Source organism: Entelurus aequoreus, linkage group LG02, assembly GCF_033978785.1.
Source record: "Entelurus aequoreus isolate RoL-2023_Sb linkage group LG02, RoL_Eaeq_v1.1, whole genome shotgun sequence".
NCBI classification, from domain to species: domain Eukaryota; kingdom Metazoa; phylum Chordata; class Actinopteri; order Syngnathiformes; family Syngnathidae; genus Entelurus; species Entelurus aequoreus.
Genome location: NC_084732.1, coordinates 74,933,872 through 74,957,536, shown reverse-complemented (window position 1 = coordinate 74,957,536; position 23,665 = coordinate 74,933,872). Strand labels below are relative to the sequence as shown.

The window sequence follows — 23,665 nt, the reverse complement described above, 5'->3', positions numbered from 1 at the left end:
TTTTGCAGATTTTTTTACTAGCTTTGCTAGCTCAATATGAGACCCAAGAAATCAATGGACAAGAGAGGTGTAGTTCGAAACAGTCAAGAAGTATCCACAGCGTCGTCGACACTTCCTCCTCCACCCTCCACATCTCTTCCGCTGTATATGAGAAAGATTCACCGACTAGGTAAAGTGGATTTTTTTTCTTTATCTCTAACCGTTGTATCGACCTGGCTGTGAAAGCTAAGGACTTGTGTAGTTTCAACCTGTGAGTGCACCACAGTGCTAGTGATAGTGTGTGTGTGTGTGTGTGTGTGTGTGTGTGTGTGTGTGTGTGTGTGTGTGTGTGTGTGTGTGTGTGTGTGTGTGTGTGTGTGTGTGTGTGTGTGTGTGTGTGTGTGTGTGTGTGTGTGTGTGTGTGTGTGTGTGTGTGTGTGTGTGTGTGTGTGTCCACGAGGTGGCTGCATAAGAGGACGGCTCAGCCCGTTGTTATTGTAACTTTGTTATCAAATAGAAAGTTGACAAGTCGACAGTTGAATCTCATCAAGATCAGGGGAGCTGTTGCCATGGGAACCTTGGACAAATGACAACCCTTCATTTTTTAAGGACTGATTCTGCTTTCTGAGCAGAGAAGACATTTTGGAGGTGAGGCAAGTGGGACAAAGTGTCCCCCTTTTTTGCTATTGTATTGTATTTCTATGCTTTGAACAATCACAAAGTAAAACTGAATCTTAAACTGAAACTGAAAATTGACGGCTGCTTGGTGAGTTTTTTTCAAAGTAAGAATTGTTGAGGAGAACAGCAGTTTTTTTCCTCATTAAACTATCTAATCTCTATCGCGTTTTTTTTTTTTTTACCTGAATATTTGAGCCCTTTTGAGGTGGAAAAAGTTGCAAAGGAGATCTGTTTATTTGTGGGGATCTGTATGTATCTTTCAGCATTAATGGTGCCTTCACAGATGTGTAAGTTACCCATGTCTTGGGCACTAATACACCCCCATACATACAGACGCTGTTTTTTGAACTTTGCGCCGATCACAATTCGGATGGTTCTTTTCCTCTTTGGTCCAGAGGACACGACGTCCACAGTTTCCAAAAACAATTTGAAATGTCGACTCGTCAGACCACAGAACACTTTTCCACCTTGCATCAGTCCATCTTAGATGAGCTCGGGCAAAGCAAAGCCGGCGACGTTTCTGGGTGTTGTTGATAAATGGCTTTGGCTTTGCATAGTAGAGTTTTAACTTGCACTTATAGATGTAGCGACGAACTGTAGTTACTGAGAGTGGTTTTCTGAAGTGTTCCTGAGCCCATGTGGTGATATCCTTTACACACTGATGTGATGTGAATCGAAGGTCCGTAATATCATCGCTTACATGCAGTGATTTATCGAGAGTCTCTGAAACTTTTGATGATATTACGGACCGTAGATGGTGAAATCCCAAAATTCCTTGCAATAGCTTGTTGAGAAATGTTGTTCTTAAACTGTTCGACAATTTGCTCACAAAGTGGTGACCCTCGCCCCATCTGTGTTTGTGAATGACTGAACATTTCATGGACGCTGCTGTTATACCCAATCATGGCACCCACCTGTTCCCAATTAGCCTGTTCACCTGTGGGATGTTCCAAATAAGTGTTTGATGAGCATTCCTCAACCTTCTCAGTCTTTTGCGCCACTTGTGCCAGCTTTTTTGAAACATGTTGCAGGCATCAAATTACAAATGAGCTAATATTTGCAAAAAAATAACAGAAGTTTACCAGTTCGAACATTAAGTATCTTGTCTTTTTTTTTTTGTTGTTTTTTTTTTTGTTTTTTTTTGTTTTTGTTTGCTCCATGCTTTTTTAACCTGTAAAGCACTTTGGTGCAATCTAAAAAGTTGTTGAAAATGTGCTATATAAATAAAGTTGTTTTTTTTTGTTTGTTTTTTTTGTTTTTGTTTGCTCCATGCTTTTTTAACCTGTAAAGCACTTTGGTGCAATCTAAAAAGTTGTTGAAAATGTGCTATATAAATAAAGTTGACTTGACTTGACTTGACTTTGCAGTCTATTCAATCGAATACAGGTTGAAAAGGATTTGTAAATCATTGTATTCTGTTTTTATTTACCATTTACACAACGTGACAACTTCACTGGTTTTGTTTTTTTTCCCGTATTTTTTGGGCCTGGATTCGCAGTCCATTTTCTCTCTTTGTAGCTTGTCGCTTTGATGTAAGCTACGTAGGTCTAAACGTAGCTCAGCTACAGGAAAATCTACTCGTTAAAAAAGTAGCTAAGCTATCGCCAAGCTCCTGGAAAATGTAGTTAAGCTACGTAGCTTAGCTACATGTAGCTTGTTACTGCCCATCACGGTTTATAACATTCTTGGTCAGCTACATATATTCTCAAGTTGTGTTTACAAGAAGAAGGTTAAAAAAAATGGATGAATGCAGAAAGAAAGTTGCTGTTCCCCTGACACTCACCATAGCAGGCTGACAAAGGAGGTTGTTTGCGGGACTGCTGGTAGCGCTGAGTGGAGTAAAAGGCGATCAGCGGGGAGGAGGAGACGTGTTCCGTCTCCTGTGTGGCGCTTCACTGCTTAGCTTTTAATACCTGTTGAGTGGACAGAGATTTAGTGAGCTGGAGTGCCGCAATCCCAGCTTAATGTTGTTCAGGTTGCATCTCTGCTGCTGGTGAATTGGCCTCAGGGCAGCTGGTGACAGAACTGCGGCCTGTTGGGGAATGTCTGTGTGGACTCGGTGCTGAAGGGACAAATGAAGACGGGGACAAACCTCGACAGCATTCATACATCATTTATCAACTTACGCTATTTTTACAGTCCTTGCTGGCATAATCGTTGTTTAAGGGAAGAGTCAACTGTGTTGGAGGTAACAAACTATTATAACTTTTTCTATTATGCATTATGTTATGCACATTATTGTGTAAATGCCAAAGCCCACGGTTTTCATCGGATCGGAACCGTTCCAGTAACAAAACGTTCGGCTGGATCGGAAAATCGATGGCTTTCTCAAAAAAAATAATTCCCAAATATCTCGAATCAATCAATCAATCAATCAATGTTTATTTATATAGCCCTAAATCACAAGTGTCTCAAAGGGCTGTACAAGCCACAACGACATCCTCGGTACAGAGCCCACATACGGGCAAGGAAAAACTCACCCCAGTGGGACGTCGGTGAATGACTATGAGAAACCTTGGAGAGGACCGCATATGTGGGTAACCCCCCCCCTCTAGGGGAGACCGAAAGCAACGGATGTCGAGTGGGTCTGACATAACATTGTGAAAGTCCAGTCCACAGTGGATCCAACACATCAGCGGGAGTCCAGTCCACAGCGGGGCTAACAGGAAACCATCCCGAGCGGAGACGGGTCAGCAGCGCAGAGATGTCCCCAACCGATGCACAGGCTAGTGGTCCACCCGGGGTCCCGGCTCTGGACAGCCAGCACTTCATCCATGGCCACCGGACCTATGCAACTCCCCCTCGCAAGGGACAGGGGAGAAGAGGAGAGAAGAAAAGAAACGGCAGATCAACTGGTCTAAAAAAGGGGGGGTCTATTTAAAGGCTAGATTATACAAATGAGTTTTAAGATGGGACTTAAATTCTTCTACTGAGGTAGCATCTCTAACTGTTACCGGGAGGGCATTCCAGAGTACTGGAGCCCGAATAGAAAACGCTCTATAGCCCGCAGACTTTTTTTGGGCTCTGGGAATCACTAATAAGCCGGAGTTCTTTGAACGCAGATTTCTTGTCGGGACATATGGTACAATACAATCGGCGAGATAGGCTGGAGCTAAACCGTGTAATATAGAGTTCCGGGTTTTCCGGGACATTTTGCCCATTGAATCAAATCAAATCAAATCAACTTTATTTATAAAGCACATTTAAAATTTACCACAGGGGTAGCCAAAGTGCTGTACAATGGGCAGGTTAAAAGATTATACGAGTACAGAGCAAACACAACACAACACAAACAGAACACGATAAAAAATAAATAAATCAAATAAAATAAATAAAACATAAAAACAGTTTCACAGCAGGTGTACTAGGGGGCGCCATTGCAGGATGGATATCACTCAGTGTTAAAAGCCATGGAATAAAAGTATGTTTTTAAGAGAGATTTAAAAACAGGAAGAGAGGAGGCCTGTCTAACACTCAGAGGTAGGTCGTTCCAGAGCTTGGGAGCAGCAGCGGTGAAAGCTCTGTCACCTCTAAGCTTCAGCCCTGTGTCAGGGACCGTCAGTAGCAGCTGATCGGCTGATCTTAGGGATCGGGTGGGGCAGTAAGGCTGAAGGAGGTCGGAGAGATATGTTGGTGCGAGGTTGTTTAGACATTTAAAAACAAATAAAAGGAGTTTAAAGTTGATTCTGTAACGCACAGGGAGCCAGTGAAGGGACGCTAATATAGGGGTGATGTGCTCACATCTGCGGGTCTGTGTTAGCAGACGAGCAGCAGAGTTCTGCACGAGCTGCAGGCGGGCGAGGGAGGCATGGCTAATGCCTACATACAGGGCATTGCAGTAGTCAAGACGAGTCGAGATAAAGGCGTGGATTCATTTCTCGAGATCATGTCCTGATAGAAGCGGTTCCACTTTCGCTATTTGGCGTAATTGATAAAAGCTTTTTTGAGCGACGCTGCTGATTTGTTTTTCGAATTTAAAATCTGAGTCGAACTTTACCTCCAGGTAAAATTAATGGACCAAATTTTCCAACAATCACAACTCCCAAATTACTCACCCCATTCAAACTGTTCCACCATCCACACACTCCACTCACCTTGGACAATTCATAGTTCTACAATGCCCAAAATTCTCAAGATTTTGACCTTTCAACCATCCACCCACACTACTCAACATGTTTTCCCTTTCCCGGTAGTTTTAGCGCTTTCATAGCGAGATATAAGTTAGTACTTTACACTACTTTATATTAGAAATGGCAACAGCAGAGGGTGAATGTCCCATAACAAGAAGATAGAGAAAAAGAAGAAGCTTATCGACTACGGCTTCGGCACGGACTACAGTGGCAGACTTTTTTCAGGACTTATGCAGATCTCAAATACACATCAGCAGGTACCAGAAGGTAAGAAAAGTTGGTTTTGCATAATATTGTGAAACAAAACGCCAGATAATATGTCTGCTAATGGGCGCCATTTTGCGGTCCTTATACACACATCATAGTAATACTTGTATCTCTGACTACGGTAGCAGTAATGGGCCGACAATCCATCAAGCGGTGCGGCTTCAAAGTCGTACTAAAACATTTTGACAGATTTTTGAGCGCTGTGTGTAATGTTCTTTATTTTCAATGGAACATTTCAAGTTTTGGTGTTGTTTACTGGCATCATATTGCAGTCTACACATATCTCTTATGTGCGACTGCCATCTACTGGTCAGACTTATCATTACAACATGTACCAAATAAAATTGCTTCGAGGCCGGTAAGCACAACCAGAATTATTCCGTACATTAGGCGCACCGGGTTATAAGGCGCACTGTCGATTTTTGAGAAAATTAAAGGATTTTAAGTGCGCCTTATGTCACGGTTTGGAGGTTGCAGCTTATTACGCAGTTCGTTCTCCCGGGATGCAAATGGACGACTCCGGACAGGACTTGCAGGTAGGAACATGATTTAATCTTCGCAAATCAACGAAGCACCAAAAACAGAAAAACAAGACGAAGGAAAAAGTGCCGATCGCACTGGATGCTAGGGCTAACTCTTAGCATAGACTACAGATAGGAAAACTCACGTAACAGAAGCGTGACGCAAACAAAGAAGCCAGACCGACTGACTGACAAAGGCAGGCTTAAATAATGTCTCTTGATTAGCAACATGTGAGCGTCCCGAACACAAGAGGCAGGTGAAAATATTACGTTGCTATGGTAACCAACTCAGGAGTGCACAAACAGGAACTAAAGGAGTCCAAAACTAACAGAAAGCACAAAACATGATCCGGACCACGAATCATGACAGCCTTATAGTCCGAAAAATACGGTACTTCAGTGAAATGATCCTTTGTACATAATGACACAGAGCATTGGTGCAATAACTCATCTGAATAAAAATGTTCTTTTTTCAGTAGAATCTATCAAATAGTTGTTGTTTACATTAAGTGTTAATCAATAAGTTAGGTGCCTCTATTGACAAACGTGTGTGTTCAGGTATTATGTTGTGGTGACATTCATGTGTTCACACTCATTGCTCTTTATAAAAGCAATAGATGTTTAAGGTAAGAGTTAGACTTAGACTTCCTTTATTGTCATTCAAATTTGAACTTTACAGTACAGATAAGAACAACATTTTGTTGCATTAGCTCATTGTAGTGCAGGATAAAAGAGCAATAAGGTGCAGATATAAATAAATAGATTACTGTACAGATAAATATATTGCACTTTTGCATATGCATCCACATTTATGGATGTATGTTATACTGTCTTTATAGTCCAGCGAGTTCATCTGTTTTTTGGGGGGAATTGAGGGGACTATTATGATGCGTTCAAGAGTCTTATGGCCTGAGGGAAGAAGCTGTTACAGAACCTGGAGGTTCTGCTACGGAAGCTGCGGAACCTCTTTCCAGAGTCCAGCAGTGAAAACAGTCCTTGGTGGGGGTGGGAGGAGTCTCTACAGATTTTCTGAGCCCTGGTCAGGCAGCGGCTTTTTGCGATCTCCCGGATAGGAGAAAGACGTTTGGTTATGCATTCAGGAAATGAATTGATCTCCGAACGAGCGTGCGCGTGGAGTTGTGTTTATTAATTCCCGGGGCATGTGCTGGTGTGCCGGGCTTCACCCATGGATGCCGTGTGCGCTGTAGCGGAAATGATGGGTAACAGGTGTGAGGCGGTGAGGAGGGAAGGAGTGCGCAGCTGTCCCCGCAGACCCTGACGGTTGTCCGCCACCCCAACCCCCGCTCATTTGCTTCTCAACTAAGCCACTAAAAGCCTGGTGCTTGTGTGCGTGTGCGTGTTTATGCATGTGTGTGTGTGTTTATGCGTGTGTGTGTGTGTGGTCGCCGATGGACGTCTGCTGGCTGAAGTCAAGTGTCAGCACCCTTTCACCCAGCCTGCGGCACCACGGCCCTTGCGTTCTGCACTAATGCCCAAAGTACACGAGGATACGGGTGGTGTGGCCTTCTTGTCCACACGTCCACTGGACCGTGGATGATCACACCTCGCGTAGCCTTGGCAACACAACTGTTATGACTGGAGACTCAAAGGATTATAGATTAAGAGTAAAACACTGGACTAGGATTCCGTTTCATATTTTAGTCCGATTTGTATATTTCACAAAATGCACCTGGATGATTAAACCTTGGAGATCCTCCAAATGTGATGAATGTTAAGGGTCCAGGGGACCCAAAAGGGTTTCAGTTATAAAAGTAAGTCATATATATTAATGTTTTTGTTAACTTTCAACACATAAATCTTTATATAAAGAGACGTCCAATTCTCAACGTGTCATTACGGACTAAGCCCCCAAATTGTTGCGTGCGACCAGTCTTCCTCTCAGGAAATAAAACACACGTGTCAAGCTCAAGTTCTTTTAGATGACATATATGTTGAGTAAGAAGGACCACCAAGACAGAATAGTACTTGGCCAAGTTTTACTAAAGCTTTAGGAGACCAGCCCTGACAACGCGACAATAGCATCAGCAAGAAGAGGTCTAAATCCAAACAAAAAGAGAAAACAGCCCCTCTCGCCCATAAAGGAGCACAGTTAAGGCCTTGAAAACAGATAACAACTTGCCAAAACAGCTCTGTGAGCCGACCAACAGGAGCCCTTAAAACAAAGCGAAGAGTTTACTGACGGACATAAGATAAAAGCACGGAAATCACGAGAAGACACACTACATCGGAAAATACTAGCTGCTTTAAACATGACCATGGATTAAAAAAGAACACTTAAAAATATCTCATTCTCACAGTCGATATAAACTTTCTTAGTTTTTTTTTATGTTATATGCCAGGCGAAGACAAAGAAAACCCAGTATTTTCATGGCAAAAACACAAACTATGCAATATTCGTGCACACAATGTGATGATCCGTTGCCTGGATCATGTTTTGTTTAGTGTAGACTCCCTTAGTTCAGCACCCCAGGGTTTGTGTCTCTTGGTTGCCATGGGTGCTGATTATTTTCACCTGCCTTTGATTAGTGTTCGGGACGCTCACCTGCTGCCGGGCACGAATCAGAGAGTCAGTTATTCCTGCTTTTCGCCACACTCGGGCTGGCTGTTTTGTTTGCGTTATGCGACAAGTTACGCTTGTATAGCTTTTGATTCCTGTTTCTATGCTAAACCTTTCCGTAGCTATGCCATAGCTCCCCGTGCGATCGGCACACTTTTCTTGTGTTTGTTTGTATTTTCCTGCATTTTAGTATTATGGACTGATTTATGGAAAATAAATCATTTTCCTACCTTCACGCTACCTCCGGGGTCCCCACATCTGCAGTCCCCTCCAAGGTTTCTCATTGTAATCCCATTGGGTTGACTTTTTTCTTGCCCTGATGTGGGATCTGAGCCGAGGATGTCGTTGTGGCTTGTGCAGCCCTTTGAGACACTCCTGATTTAGGGCTGTATAAATAATCTTTGATTGATTGATTGATTGATTGATTGATGATTGATTGACATTAAAGGCCTACTGAAATGCGATTTACTTATTTAAACGGGGATAGCAGGTCCATTCTATGTGTCATACTTGGTCATTTCGCGACATTGCCATATTCTTGCTGAAAGGATTTAGTAGAGAACATCGACGATAAATTTCGCAACTTTTGGTCGCTGATAAAAAAGCCTTGCCTTTACCGGAAGTAGCGTGACATCACAGGTTGTGGAGCTCCTCACATCTGCACATTGTTTACAATCATGGCCACCAGCAGCGAGAGCGATTCAGACCGAGACAGCGACGATTTCCCCATTAATTTGAGTGAGGATGAAAGATTCGTGGATGAGGAAAGTGAGAGTGAAAGACTAGAGGGCAGTGGAAGCGATTCAGATAGGGAAGATGCTGTGAGAGGCGGGTGGGACCTGATATTCAGCTGGGAATGACTTAAACAGTAAATAAACACAAGACATATATATACTCTATTAGCCACAACACAACCAGGCTTATATTTAATATTCCAAAAATTAATCCCGCATAACAAACACCTCCCCCCTCCCGTCCATATAACCCGCCAATACAAATCAAACACCCGCACAACACACTCAATCCCACAGCCCAAAGTACCGTTCACCTCCGCAAAGTTCATACAGCACATATATTTCCCCAAAATCCCCAAAGTTACGTACGTGACATGCACATAGCGGCACGCACGTACGGGCAAGGGATCAAATGTTTGGAAGCCGCAGCTGCATACTCACGGTACTGCGTATCCAAATCAAAGTCCTCCTGGTAAGAGTCTCTGTTGTCCCAGTTCTCCACAGGCCAATGGTAAAGCTTGACTGTCATCTTTCGGGAATATAAACAATGAAACACCGGCCACGTGTCTGTGTTGCTGCAGCCGGCCGCTAATACACCGCTTCCCACCTACAGCTTTCTTCTTTGCTGTCTCCATTGTTCATTAAACAAATTGCAAAAGATTCACCAACACAGATGTCCAGAATACTGTGGAATTTTGCGATGAAAACAGACGACTTAATAGCTGCCCACAATGGTGTCCCAAAATGTCCTCTACAATCCGTGACGTCACGCGCAAACGTCATCATACCGAGACGTTTTCAGCAGGATATTTCGCGGGAAATTTAAAATTGCACTTTACTAATCTAACCCGGCCGTATTGGCATGTGTTGCAATGTTAAGATTTCATCATTGATATATAAACTGTCAGACTGCGTGGTCGGTAGTAGTGGGTTTCAGTAGGCCTTTAACATGAAAACAATTTGATACAGGTGACGTACGGGCAAAAAAAATTGTAATTGACCTGGAGTGTGAACTAGAAAATTCCCCCGCCCCTCTCCTCCATGCTACTGTGATTAGATAGATTCCTAACTTGTGCCACCTACCTAAAGATGAAAAGAAATATGATTGGATTTCGTCTGTCAATTATTTTCGTCTTGTCAACTAAATTGTCAATTAATTTCGCCATTGTTTACATCAACGTGCATTTGTTATGACTCGTTATCATCCTAAAATAAGTCGTTGACGATAACTAAGACAAACATTTTAGTCAACAAAATTAACAGTCGGGAACGTTACGGTGTTCTTAGATTTCAAATAGGTAGATAAATGGTCGACTTTGAGAGAGAAAAGTTTTTTGTCGCGACGACAGATTTTTACCAATGACGTGCACTGAACAAAGCAAAACGCTGCAGCGTTCCTTAGTGGACATTGTTGGTCGACTGACTAAACATTCCCTATCACACTGAAGAATGTGATCGACTTCAGCAGTCCTGCAACTTCTCTGACACGCCTCATATTTCAAAATGTGATATGCTGTATTTTACGGCCATTCTACCTCGTCTTCCTCGTGACACTTTCCAATCATCCTGACTGAAAAGAAGCAGGGAAGACAAACTGACCTCAAGATGACACTTTTTTGCTAGATTTAAAGCGATCAAATTTCAAATAATATATAAAATATACTCTACTGTCGTATTATTTGATTGTTAAAGAGTTTTTACGGATATGATTGGGTTATCTTGCCTTGAGGCCTTTGTGGCGTCATGACAAGACTGTGACAGACAGCGTAACCAGATAATGATATGCCGACTAGAAAAGCATTAAAAGCTGGTGACAGATTGGTAAAAGAGGTTACTTGTCCGTGGAAACACAACACCCCCAGGGAATGCCTCAATGGGATGTCATGAAGACAAAATTAATGCACAAAACATCCTGTCCAACCGACAAGATCTCAGGTTTTCATAATACACAATGCTGGCACAGTGTCTAATGTGCTCTGCTTAACTGCTAGCTTGGGCTAAGTAAGACGTGTTCAAGATTAATTTCTGTTGCAGCATGCGCAAAGAGACAGTAGCGAACCAACGTCGTCCATGACTAGTCCTGATTAGTGATCAGAGGCAGGTGAGTCCCCTGATCACCAGACAGGAGCAGGTGTGGAGAATCAGTGCTAAAGCCCGAGGTAGAGTGGCTGACAATAAGGTAAACTGTAGAGATGTCAGATAATGGCTTTTTTGCCGATATCCGATATTGTCCAACTCTTAATTACCGATTCCGATATCAACCGATACTGATATATACAGATGTGGAATTAAAACATTATTATGCCTAATTTTGTTGTGATGCCTCGCTGGATGCATTAAACAATGTAACAAGGTTTTCCAAAATAAATCAACTCAAGTTATGGAAAAAAATGCCAACATGGCACTGCCATATTTATTATTGAAGTCACAAAGTGCTTTTTTTTTTTTAACATGCCTCAAAACAGCAGCTTGGAATTTGAGACATGCTCTCCCTGAGAGAGCATGAGGAGGTTGAGGTGGGCGGGGTTGAGTTGGTGGGGGGGTAAGGGGTAGCGGGGGGGTGTATATTGTAGCGTCCCGAAAGAGATAGTGCTGCAAGGGGTTCTGGGTATTTGTTCTGTTGTGTTTATGTTGTGTTACGGTGCGGATGTTCTCCCGAAATGTGTTTGTCATTCTTGTTTGGTGTGGGTTCACAGCGTGGCGCATATTTGTAACAGTGTTAAAGTTGTTTATATGGTCACCCTCAGTGTGACCTGTATGGCTGTTGACCAAGTATGCCTTGCATTCACTTGTGTGTATGAAAAAACATAGATATTGTGTGATTGGGCCGGCACGCTAAGGCAGTGCCTATAAGGCACGCCTCCAATATTGTTGTCTTGGTGGAAATCGGGAGAAATTCGGTTGAATGGAAACCGATACCGATAATTTCCGATATTACATTTTAAAGCATAATATCGGACTGCCGATATTATCGGACATCTCTAGTAAACAGGAAATGAAACGTAAAATAAGAGCACTCTACAAGAAATGAATACCACAAAAAACAAAGAAAAATAACAAAAGTCTAACCTATTATAAACGAATCCCGATCATGACAATTTCTTTATCGTTAATGTTGTTGAATTACTATGGACTAGTGTTGTCCCGAGACCAATATTTTGGTACCGGTCCTGGTACCATATTGTGTCATTTTCTATTGTATTGTTTTGTCAAAATTATTAAGGACAAGTGGTAGAAAATGAATTATTAATCTACTTGTTCATTTACTTCAAATATCTGTTTATTTTCTCTTTCAACATGTTCTATCTACACTTCTGTTAAAATGTAGTAATCACTTATTCTTCTGTTGTTTGGATACTTTACATTAGTTTTGGATAATACCACACATTTGGGTATCGATCCGACACCAAGCAGTTTCAGGATCATCCATTGGTTATATATATATATATATATATATATATATATATATATATATATATATATATATATATATATATATATACATACAGTTCAGACAATACAGTGACGACAGTGAACAGTGCACAGGTATATCAGTTAGTTATGAGATCACACATTACACTACCCCCGTATTGCACACCCCCCGTATTGCCCTATCCTAATATTGCACTCCTTATTCTGCATCCGGTTATTGTATAGTTTTCTGTTGTTAAGTGCTTTGATTGCCAGTGGGACAAAGGAAAATCTATACCTGTTGAGTTTGTATGTTGCTGTTCTCTACCGTTTACCATTGGGCATCAACACAATCTCACTATGAAGTATGTGGTGTGGGTCACGGGTGATTTTAAGACCCTGCTTCCACACGGTCTTGTCGAATATTTCTTGAAGGGAACAAGGGGGCTGCATGCCAATTATTTTACCAGCCCTCTTGATAAGGTTTTGAAGTTGGCTTTGCAGTTTGACAGATGTGGAGAAGTGTGTCTGTAAAGGACGTTGTCTTTGCACAATCTAGCATCTTAATGCCTTTTACCTGTTATTTGAGACTGTGTTGGTGTTTACACGGTACCTGAAAATGAGCTTCCTCTACTTGAAAGACCAGCAGCCGCCACGGATAACCCAGGCACCGGGAATTGGAACAAATATGAAAGGTATCGCTCAGGCCGCAGTCGCACCGGATGCATGTCGGGTTCATGAAAGAAACCTGGGTCAGATTGGGGGGGGGGAAAAACTAAATTGCGCTTGTTCATGCGGACAATCTGATACGGGCCAAAGGAACTGTGACTGACCTGCGGTGCGAACATAGCCCGAGCGGGGTCTGAGGGAGCGCTCGTTTCACTCCCCCGAGCCAACGGGTGTGCTGCGTTTTGATGGATTTCTCCACTTTTCCCAGGTAATTGCTGCAACCTAAAGGTTCTAGAACAGGGGTCACCAACCTTTTTGAAAGCAAGAGCTACTTCTTGGGTAGTGATAAATGCGAAGGGCTACCAGTTTGATACACACTTAAATAAATTGCCAGAAATAGCCAATTGGCTCAATTTACCTTTAACTCTATGTTATTATTAATAATTAATGATATTTACACTTAATTTAAAAGAGGAGAAAACACGAAAAAAATGACAATTTAATTTTGAAACATAGTTTATCTTCAATTTCGACTCTTTAAAATTCAAAATTCAACCGAAAAAAAGAAGAGAAAAACTTTAAAAAATAATTTATGGAACATCATTAGTAATTTTTCCTGATTAAAATTAATTGTAGAATTTTGATGACATGTTTTAAATAGGTTAAAATCCAATCTGCACTTTGTTAGAATATATAACAAATTGGACCAAGCTATATTTCTAACAAAGACAAATCCTTATTTCTTCTAGATTTTCCAGAACAAAAATTTTTAAAGAAATTCAAAAGACTTTGAAATAAGATTTACATTTGATTCTACAGATTTTCTAGATTTGCCAGAATAATTGTTTTGAATTTTAATCATAATAAGTTTGAAGAAATATTTCACAAATACTCTTGTCGAAAAAACAGAAGCTAAAATGAAGAATTAAATTAAAATGTATTTATTATTCTTTACAATAAAAAAAATAAAATACTTGAACATTGATTTAAATTGTCAGGAAAGAAGAGGAAGGAATTTAAAAGGTAAAAAGGTATATGTGTTTAAAAATCCTAAAATCATTTTTAAGATTGTATTTTTTCTCTAAAATTGTCTTTCTGAAAGTTATAAGAAGCAAAGTAAAACAATTAATGAATTTACTTAAACAAGTGAAGACCAAGTCTTTAAAATATTTTCTTGGATTTTCAAATTCTATTTGAGTTTTGTCTCTCTTAGAATTAAAAATGTTGGGCAAAGCGAGACCAGCTTGCTAGTAAATAAATACAATTTAAAAAGTAGAGGCAGCTCACTGGTAAGTGCTGCTATTTGAGCTATTTTTAGAACAGGCCAGCGGGCTACTCATCTGGTCCTTACGGGCTACCTGGTGCCCGCGGGCACCGCGTTGGTGACCCCTGTTCTAGAAGCATCCAGCTAGTTCCCCAGACGACAACCATCATGGCTCACTGTCCATGCTGTGTGGAAGACGTGAAGATGGAGTGTGTGTGTGTGTGTGTGTGTGTGTGTGTGTGTGTGTGTGTGTGTATGTGTGTGTGTGTGTGTGTGTGTGTGTGTGTGTGTGTGTGTGTGTGTGTGTGTGTGTGTGTGTGTGTGTGTGTGTGTGTGTGTGTGTGTGTGTGTGTGTGTGTGCGCGCGCCCATTTAAAGGCGGATAGAGATCGGCTTCACGATAACGATGCATGAAACATAAAGTCGAGGTCATCTGTTCCAATAAAGCCTGCAGTCTCTCATCTCCTCAGCATGCATGCAGATGAAGCAGGATGAAGGACACACTTGGCCTCACAGGTGACTCTGGCATATCTTTGCCACACACACATGGCTACGCTCACTCTTTTTTGGAATTTTTGATCTGAAATCGGGAACAAAGGCAACGTAGAACAATAACAACGGGCACAAAGAAACACAAAATGGCGCAAGTTCCCAATTAGCGTGAGGTGACATGAAAGGTGGAATACATTTAGAGTATCGGGTGTCACTGAGCGTGCTCGGTGGGAGGAGACGTGACCAATTTCTGGGAGCTGATCTCTGCGAGCTGCTTCAGAGGACACACACACACACACAGACACACACACACACCTACACACACCGGGAGCGGTGGCATTGGGAAAGTGAGTGCTGCAAGGACCCGCACTGAAATATCAATGAGAGTTCTCGCACTTACAAGTCAAACTGTGAAACATATTCCGTGCCTCGGTGCAATAAAAACTCCAATCATGGCAATAATTATCGTCCGAGGTGAAAACTCGCAGGTAATTCCCCCATTTTTCAATAAGTACTCTCTGTTCAGGCTCGTACACTTGAATTATACGTCGTCATCTTTTTCATCTCCTGTGTTAATAACCGTTGGGCGTTCTGTACTTTTATAGGCTTTGACCAAATTACGTCGCTACTACCAGGTATCTATTCACGTACAAATCGAACTCTACCATATTTGGATACCTATGTTGCAGTGGTGTGCCGTCAGGGCCAGCAAGGTCTTCTCTACTGGCCTAACATAACCAGAAATCATGATCATTATTAAAGATAATTTTTCATTTACTTTCCCTAAATATCTAAAATTATTCATATTCTCTTCATGCCATATTGTGCTCCTTGTTTTTAGGTTATAGAGTTTTTATCCAATCAGAATTCAGCTAGTTTATGTTGCCACGCTGTACCAAATCTGCCCGAGGCCTTCAGAATGCAAGCGTCCGTGCACTGTAAGTGAACGGACACATACAGTTGATAGACAGTTGCAATAGCCACAAGTTGTTGTCAGTAAGGCTTTCTAGCTGGCCTAAGGCAGATATAGAGTCGCGATCAAAAGTTTACATACACTTGTGAAGAACATAATGTCATGGCTGTCTTGAGTTTCCAATAATTTCGACAACTCTTATTTTTTTAGTGATAGAGTGATTGGGGCACATACTTGTTGGTCACAAAAAACATTCATGAAGTTTGGTTCTTTTATGAATTTATTATGGGTCTACTGCAGGGGTGTCCAAAGTGCGGCCCGGGGGCCATTTGCGGCCCGCAGCTAATTGTTTACCGGCCCGCCACACATTCTGCAAAAATTGCAAAATTGATAGTATTGCAAAAATTTTAAAAAAAAACATTTAAAAAAGTGGAATGAGGTGAAATCTAACAAGAAAATGTTGCAATGTTGACACAAAGCTGCCATGCAGGCTGTTTTTTTCCCGTTTGTCTTTCTTTATTTTTCGTTTTTTTGCCATTGCTCAAAAAAAAAAGACAAAAAATCTATGTTATAATGAATTATTGACCTATTCAAGGCTCCAATTACTTCAAAAATGTCACTTTAAAATGTTTTATGTGGAAAAAATATTGCATATATTGTGTGGTTGCCATATAAAAACATCAAAGATTTCTTTGACAAAAGAGCATAAAAACAAACAAAATAATAGTTCCAACGTAAAATCGACAGATATATCTGAAGTTGATCTCGTAACTTAAGTGTTGAAAGTAAAAAAAAATCTAATAAAAATGTATCACTTTATGAGTGGGGGACCTTTTGGATCCCAAACATATTTAGTGGGATTTTATTAATATTTTCACTGATTTCTCAAAAATATTAAAGAATTAAAATCAATGGTGTCCTGCATTATTGATCTTTTAGAGCTCTAATTACTAAATACTGCATATTTCAGTTTTACTATAAAAAACAAAGTTGTCTTTGACAGAAAAGGCATAAAACCTTCTTTTTTTTCTTTTTTTTTACTTTTGATCAACCTGAAGTTGATATAGAGATTTACTGTAAGCGTTAAATAAAAAATAATAATAATAATTTGACTTATTTTTAACGTTTTAATGACTGAGACCCTTTATGGTCCCCGGGAGCCCTAAAGGTTAAAAAAAATAAATCCATATATTTTGTTATGGTTTGAAAATGAAAAATATCAAAATGGCCCCCGCATGCTTAAATTTTTCCGTGTTTGGCCCTCAGTGGAAAAAGTTTGGACATCCCTGGTCTACTGAAAATGTGACCAACTCTGCAGGGTCAAAAGTATACATACAATAATGTTCATATTTGGTTACATGTCCCTTGGCAAGTTTCACTGCAATAAGGCGCTTTTGGTAGCCATCCACAAGCTTCTGGCAAGCTTCTGGTTGAATTGTTGACCAGTTCAGCTAAATTTGTTGGTTTTCTGACATGGACTTGTTTCTTCAGCATTGTCCACACTTTGGGAAAGCCATTCTAAAACTTTGATTCTAGCCTGATTTAGCCATTCCTTTACCACTTTTGACGTGTGTTTGGGGTCATTGTCCTCTTGGAACACCCAACTGCGCCCAAGACCCAACCTCTGGGATGATGATTTTAGGTTGTCCTGAAGAATTTGGAGGTAATCATCCTTTTTCATTGTCCCATTTACTCTCTGTAAAGCACCAGTTCCATTGGCAGCAAAACAGGCCCAGAGCATAATACTACCACCACCATGTTTGACGGCAGGTTTGGTGTTCCTGGGATTAAAGGCCTCACATTTTCTCCTCCAAACATATAGCTGGGCATTGTGGCCAAACAGTTCAATTTTTGTTTCATCTGACATCACATGGACAAAGATAAGACCTTCTGGAGGAAAGTTCTGTGGTCAGATGAAACAAAAATGGAGCTGCCTCAAGGTAATGTTAAAATGTTCCATGCCAACTAAGCAAGAAGAAAGCACTCATAAGTACATGAAGGCTCTTTTAACAATGTGCTAGCTCGATGCTAATTGGATATGCCATATACATACATGCTACTGATTAGCATTAGCAATTTTCAGTGTTTGTAACAGCATTATATAATAACGGCGTTACTTTTACGAGTAACAGGTAATCTAATTCATTACTTTTACATACTGTATGTTACAACGCCGTTAGCGATATGTTTTATGTAACGTGGCACGTTACTTTTAATGCGGTTTTATACAAAAATGTCAGCGTCAGAAGCACAGCAAGTTTAATGCAGGAAGTAACTTTTTACAAAGGAAAGCAACAACCAGCACTACAATAAAATGTGCTTGATATCAACTAGAAGGAGGCAAAACACACAGCCAACAACATAACACACACACAACCGTACACACACTACTACGAGGGAATAATAAACAACAAATCAATGATAGGTACTCAAACTCCGTTTGTAAACAAGGAGAAAGCAACAACTAGCACTACAATAAAATGTGCTCGGTATCAAATAGAAGGAGGCAAAATCACACAGCAAACATAACACACACACATACGTACACACACTACTACGAGGGAATAATAAACAACAAATCAATGATTGATAGTCAAACTCTGCTAAGCTAAACAAACACACATGAGCTAATGATGTCTCTCTTGCTTATGTCACACATCACTTGGCGACAGGCACTCAAACCCAACGCCCAACCCCCAACGCCCAACGCCATACAGCCGCAGACCGCACTGGGGACCGCCACCAAAGGGCAAACAGCACGCAGCCACCCCCGGATAAGGGAGGAAATGACCTGAACTCTCTCAAAAAAAAAAAAAAAAACCCACAGGCCTGGTCTCCACCAGACCCCACAATCCATAATAAGTGCAATACTTACCGTATAAACACTTTGTAGGGCGTGACATAAGGCTAGACTGGCACTTTCAGCTTAATGGCAAAGATTACTTCCTGACTCGGTAACACACCGTAGCCCACTGGTATCAAACTCAAGGCCCGGGGGCCAGTTCTGGCCCGCCACATCATTCTATGTGGCCCATGAAAGATTGTAAAAAATTGGTTTAATTAAAATACTTTTTTTTTTTTACTAAATGCATTCGTTCTTTCAATTTTGACAGAAAAAAAATGCATATTTTAAACTTAAAAATTATCTGATCATGCCAATTATATTATTATACACTGTATTGCAAAACAAATTTTGTGAGATGAAAACAAATCGTTAAATATCTGCTTGTCACCTTTATTTATGATTTCAAAGCAAGTTATACATTAAAAAAAATCGAATAATCAAATGCATATGCATTTCGATTAATCATGATTAATCACAGGTTATTACCCGCATGCATAATGTAAATTAATTTTAAAAAAGCGTCCCTCTGATAGCAACCATTACTGCGACACCCCTGCCGTAGCTTACACTGTAAAAAAAAAATCTGTAAAAAAACGTTCATCTACTGGCAGCTACGGCTGCCAAACGAAAACCATAAAATTAAAGTAAAACATTGTAAACCAAATAATGATCAAAAACATTGTATTTACAGAAATGTTCATGAAATGTTTCGCGGAAAAATATCGTAATTCTACAGATTTTTACTAAATTATTAAGATCAACCACCTTTGATAAAGTGACGATGCAAACAGTTCTGCAGAAAAATACCTTTATTCTACAGAGTTTTTCCAAATTATTACGATCAAACACCTTTAATGAAGTGACAATGCTGGCAGTTCCACAGAAAAATAACATTATTTCACAGATTTTTTCTGAATTGTTAAGATCAACCACCTTTAATAAAGTGACGATGCAAACAGTTCTGCAGAAAAATACCTTTATTCTACGATTGTTAGTATGGACATGGACTTTTGTATAACAAGCTACATATTTAATGAAAGATAATTACTGTAATTTTACAAGAATTTGAAAGTAATTTAAGAAAACAGAAAATACTATGTATAATTAATTTGGTATTTTTCGGTAAAAAAAATGAAATATACATGGGGCGGTATAGCTCGGTTGGTAGAGTGGCCGTGCCAGCAACTTGAGGGTTGCAGGTTCGATCCCCGCTTCCGCCATCCTAGTCACTGCTGTTGTGTCCTTGGGCAAGACACTTTACCCACCTGCTCCCAGTGCCACCCACACTGGTTTAAATGTAACTTAGATATTGGGTTTCACTATGTAAAGCGCTTTGAGTCACTAGAGAAAAGCGCTATATAAATATAATTCACTTCAAATATACATAGTTTGTCATTACTGGCATATTACTTAAAATAACAGGCGGATTGTTTATTTACAGATAATGTCTTCAATTATAGTTTTATAAACTATTTTTTAAAAAAAAAGAAAAATTACAGTAGAAATTTAGAGTAAATTAACCATTAAAAACATTTTTTTTTTTTTTTACAGTGTATACACTACTGCCATCTAACGTCCTGGAATTGTAACTGCATGCAAAGTAGTCTTCTTAATAACACGTGCAAATGAGACTCAGAAGTTTCAGAAAACAAGATATAACAACTGGACAGCACAGTTATTATTAGCTGCTCAGTGTTGAATGTTAAATTAATGTTTTATTATTTTATTATTAAACATTAATCAACAAATAAAAGTACTGAAAATGAGTACTGTTGAGTACCGGTATTGATCGATCATATGTGAAAGGTAGCCATCCCTAACCACCTTATTAGGAACACCTACAAAATGATAGATATGATAGATTTAGAAAAGTGGGACTGTGTCTACTCCAGGCCAGCCTATCAGTAGTTAGGTTTTAAAGGCAGCATTTCTGATATTAGATCACATTATAGATCTTATTATACGAGCGCTGAAGACACTTTAAGCCCACTTCTTACCCCCTGTGGGAAATAAAGTGTGTGTGTGTGCTGTCGTGGATTCTCACAGCTGTGTGAATCTTCAGAGCTGCGCACACATGTGACACATCTTCATTTATCTCCTCTGTTCAAATAACTCACTAGACTGATACTGAATATTTTTAAACAATTTTCACATTAAGTCATCTCTCGCCACATTGAGCTTCAAATATTGCGCCATTACTATTCCGCAGAATTCATTCTACATATGTTGGTCTAAATTAAGTGTTAAGTCTTATTTGTCTCTAATATGTGTTACAGTGCAGTGTTTGTCCTATTTATTTATTTTATGTTGTGGAGATCAATAAAAGATGGTCATCAAGCGGGACTTTCACTTCCGGGTTAACAATAAATTCTGGGTCATGGCGTCAAGCGATTCTTTACTTTAATGTTAAGTATATAAATATTTATGCACTTCATTTTCAACTCACCAATAACGCATCTCCACATTGGTGAGGTTTTGACGTGAGTGATATCAACTTGGATATACGTCCGTTTTTTTTACTACGCAGATAATTTTACTACACGGACTACTGGCTGATGACTGTGTTCTGTGTCCTGATTGACTCATTTTAAATTGTTATGTTTTTTTTCCCAGACAATGTCACTGTGTCACTGAGCCCAAGCGGCAGAGGAACATGTACAAAACCCAAAACCGGTAAAGTTGGCACGTTGTGTAAATCGTAAATAAAAACAAGAATACAATGATTTAGTAATCCTTTTCAACTTATATTCAATTGAATAGACTGCAAAGACAAGATACTTAACATTCGAACTGGTAAACTTTGTTGTTTTTGGCAAGTATTAGCTCATTTGGAATTTGATGCCTGCAACATGTTTCAAAAAAGCTGGCACAAGTGGCAAAAACGACTGAGAAAGTTGAGGAATGCTCATCAAACACTTATTTGGAACATCCCACAGGTGAACAGGCTAATTGGGAACAGGTGGGTGCCATGATTGGGGAGAAAAGCAGCTTCCATGAAATGCTCAGTCATTCACAAACACAGATGGGGCGAGGGTCACCACTTTGGGAACAAATGCGTGAGCAAATTGTCCAACAGTTTAAGAACAACATTTCTCAACGAGCTATTGCAAGGAATTTAGGGATTTCACCATTTATGGTCTGTAATATCATCAAAAGGTTCAGAGAATCTGGAGAAATCACTGCACGTAAGCGATGATATTACGGACCTTTGATCCCTCGGGCGGTACTGCATCAAAAAGAGACATCAATATGTAAATGATATCACCACATGGGCTCAGGAACACTTCAGAAAACCCTGTCAGTAACTACAGTTGGTCGCTACATCTGTAAGTGCAAAATAAAACTCTACTATGCAAAGCGAAAACCGTTTATCAACAACACCCAGAAACGCCGCCGGCTTCGCTGGGCCCGAGCTCTTCTAAGATGGACTGATGCAAAGTAGAAAAGTGTTCTGTGGTCTGACGAGTCCACATTTCAAATTGTTTTTGGAAACTGTGGACATCGTGTCCTCTGGACCAAAGAGGAAAAGAACCATCCAGATTGTTATAGGCGCAAAGTTGAAAAGCCAGCATCTGTGATGGTATGGGGGTGTATTAGTGCCCAAGACATGGGTAACTTACAAATCTGTGAAGGCGCCATTAATGCTGAAAGGTACATACAGGTTTTGGAGCAACATATATTGCCATCCAAGCAACGTTACCATGGACGCCCCTGCTTATTTCAGCAAGACAATGCCAAGCCAAATGTTACAACAGCGTGGCTTCATAGTAAAAGAGTGCAGGTACTAGACTGGCCTGCCTGTAGTCTAGACCTGTCTTCCATTGAAAATGTGTGGCGCAATATGAAGCCTAAAATACCACAACGGAGCCCTCGGACTGTTGAACAACTTAAGCTGTACATCAAGCAAGAATGGGAAAGAATTCCACCTGAAAAGCTTCAAAAATTGGTCTCCTCAGTTCCCAAACGTTTACTGAGTGTCGTTAAAAGGAAAGGCCATGTAACACAGTGGTAAAAATGCCCCTATGCCAACTTTTTGGCAATGTGTTGCTGCCATTAAGTTCTAAGTTAATGATTTTTTGCAAAAAAAAAAAGAAAGTTTCTCAGTTCGAACATTAAATATCTTGTTTTTGCAGTCTATTCCATTAAATATAAGTTGAAAAGTATTCGCAAATCATTGTATTCTGTTTTTATTTACCATTTATACAACGTGCCAACTTCACTGGTTTTGGGTTTTGTACACGACTCTGTTTTTTTTTGTTTTTCTTAACTGCCACAATTGGTGGCAAGGTAGTTGTAGGTAAGTCGTGTATCATTTTACTGCCTGAAATGCGACATAGTTAAACAAAGCAGTTGAGAAAATGAAGATCATTTATATAACTAATTACCGTGTTGATTGATTCCAAACATACGGAGCCAATGAATAAATAGCAGCATTGAACCCTCATTCTAGAAACATCTTTTGTGAGGATCGATCCAGTGAGGACACATAAAGCTTAGCCGGACGCTTCAGCAGCAGAGGTGTCTTTAAACGGCCCTGCTAGAACTTATTGTGCCGCCACGCCACGCTGGCGAGCCATCAAACTAGGAAACGGCAGCTCGGGGGGCAATTAAACCCGGGTCAAGGCTGATTTATCCCCCGTCTCACTGACGTGACTCATTCTGTTGTCTGGGTTCATTTGTAAGTGTGCATGCTGGCGCACACCAACACCCGGATTATCGCTGACATTTCCATTCCTTAACTGCGTGCAGACGTTCGCTCCGTCCGTGAGGCTGCGGCGGCTTTGGGAGCGTTTAGTGCCTCAACCTCCAGGAAATGAACACACCTGGAGTGCACTTCCATTCCAAAAGGAGCCCCGCGTTACAGCAACCCAGGATGACGTCGGATCCCAGTGGAGGGAACAGTCTGACCCAGGACTTTTCAATTATTCACCGACCCCCTCACGCTTGGTCCAAAGCAGCTCGCTGTTGCTCTCACCGAGCCACCACTTGCTGCATTCATGAATAAAAACACTCCAAGACCCCAGCAGTCACCTGCAGCCTTCACCATTCACTTCACAGCCGATGCAATGGCAGGAGGTCTTCACTCGGAATCACGAGTCAGCGAAGAAATGGACGTCACCTTACGGACACCACTTATGACGTTGAAACACGGCTGATTAGCGTACCTAAGGCGACTCGGTAAAGA

At 40.6% G+C, this 23,665-nt stretch overlaps 1 long non-coding RNA gene across 1 annotated transcript in view; it reads right to left on the bottom strand.

Moving 5' to 3' along the window:
- Nucleotides 1–23,665, bottom strand: part of LOC133664506 (uncharacterized) — a 47,049-nt gene that overhangs the window by 11,311 nt on the left and 12,073 nt on the right. Inside the window, exon 2 of the long non-coding RNA XR_009828590.1 lies at nt 2,441–2,570. This is a non-coding gene — a long non-coding RNA (uncharacterized LOC133664506). The remainder of the gene's footprint in view (nt 1–2,440; nt 2,571–23,665) is intronic.